The following is a 2097-nucleotide window of genomic DNA, read 5'->3' as shown; positions in this document are numbered from 1 at the left end:
CAAGTATGATGTCCTTCTCCAAGGATCGATCTCTCCTGGCCATGTGCCTGAAGTAAGTGAGGCAGAGTGTCAAAATCCTAGCCTCCAAAGAGAGACTTGGTTTTACCCTCTCCAAGGCAGACCTATTTGTTTTCTTGGCAGACCATGCATGATACGTTCAAGACTCTTCTGCAGCACCAAAACTGGAAGACATCTAGTCTTTTTTCTGTCATCCTTAGTCATTATCCAACTCTCACACAGCTAATCTGGAGTATGAAATAACTAAAGAACACTTTCAAACAATAGTCAATCAATATATACAGTATGTATCCATTTGTACATTCTAAGAAGTATGCAATTGAAGAGCATTCTAAGAGGTATGAATAAGAGTTGGTGAGCATCTGAGGGCAAAATTATATTGACCTTAAGAAAATATTGTTTATAGCAATAATTACATCTGTTTATTTTCTTCATTCTGTGTATTACTGTACTTATGGGACAACAAATGAAATAATACCATTTCTGTGACTTGGGAAACTCTTCTTGTTTATAAAGTTGCTTTGACTCTAAGTTCAAAATAAGGGTGTATTCTTTTTTCAATTTCTATATGAAAAGGAATTGTTTCATTCCAGTAAAGACAGTATTACCCATATGAATCACAAACTGTTCCTTTGACACACTTCAGATTTGTGGTTGTCATAAACAACTTTCAAATAGAAAATCTGTTTGATTCTCAAATAACTTGTTCCTCTAAGTCTTTTATTAGGTGTAGGGTATGGATCAGCTGACAAGTTAATTCAATTCATTCAGTTCCATAGACCATGTGTAAAGATCTGTTCTCAAGGTCTGAGTGATAAAAAAACCAAACAAAGAAACAACAACAAAAAAAAAAGAAGAATAAAACAGAATCTGTTCCCATGTCTCCAGTGGCCTCCCTTCTATGTATAACCACGTTAGTCACCCCTAAACAGCACAATCTGGTTGTCTTAGCCTTTAGAGTTTGCTGTTTTTTCATGCATAACAATGCCATTGTATGAGCTAATTATTTTCTTGAGCATTGAATTTCAATGCTTTGTCTTCAATGATAAGTCTCCCAACCAATTTTCATTTTCTCTAGCCTCTCAGAGCACTTTGTCTCAGCATCTCATAAGACATTCACCACATTTGATCCTTTCTAAGAGTTATTTTCAGTTAAGTGTCATGCTTACATATTCAAAGTCCATCTCCTCCATTCAAATATAAACATCATGAAGGCAAAAACTTTATTTTGTCCATCATCATAGCCCCAAAGTTTATCTTCATGACCAGCACTAAGTAAATATTCAATAAATATTTAATTTTATTTACCAGGATAAGTGAATAAATGAATCAATGGGAATAGATTTACCCTTCTAGGTTCTTCTCTTGGAGGGAAGGAGGGTTCATACTAATTATTCTCTTACCCCCCATTGCACGTAAGAGGGCTTCAAAAAATGTGTGCTGTTAGTCAATTATATCACAGCCAGTCCAATTGAATGTAGATAGGTCTTCTGTGGCATCTTACGGGGCCTGGAATGCTTCCAGTGTTGAGGGGCTACCTACTACCTCTCTAACTTCTATTCTCAGGTAAGCACAAAAAATAATTAATTGCATCCTTATCCAAATATGATACTGTTAAAATAAATTAAAATATATTACTACCTTTATCTCCCTAAAAGAGACCACTACAGCCTCCAATATGGATTGCAGCTCAAAGTCAAGAAAACAAAGATTCTCACCACTGGGCTGATTGGCAGCATTGTGATGGATGATGAAGAGGCTGAGATTGTAAACAGCTTTAGTTTGTTTGGCTCCACAATCAACACTCTTGGCACCAGCAGCCAGGAAATTAAAAGACCTCCTTGATTCTACTCCATCCTGATCTCCTACTAATTGCAAAGAAGTCAATTTCTCAGCTTGTCCAGGTTTAGGTTACTTTCAGAGAAACATGCATGGGATTCACTTTTCCAAATGTGCTTTCTTTTCACTTCAAACACACGCAGATTAACAGAAAGGGCAACCTAGGTAGAACTATCAAGTATGGAAATACAAAGGAGGAGGAACAGTTGTAAGCAGACCCTAGTGATTGGTACATGAAAT

The sequence above is a fragment of the Elephantulus edwardii genome, unplaced genomic scaffold, assembly GCF_000299155.1.
Source record: "Elephantulus edwardii isolate Elephantulus edwardi_28Jun2011 unplaced genomic scaffold, EleEdw1.0 scaffold00013, whole genome shotgun sequence".
Classification (NCBI taxonomy): Eukaryota; Metazoa; Chordata; class Mammalia; order Macroscelidea; family Macroscelididae; genus Elephantulus; species Elephantulus edwardii.
This window is presented reverse-complemented; position numbering follows the sequence as displayed.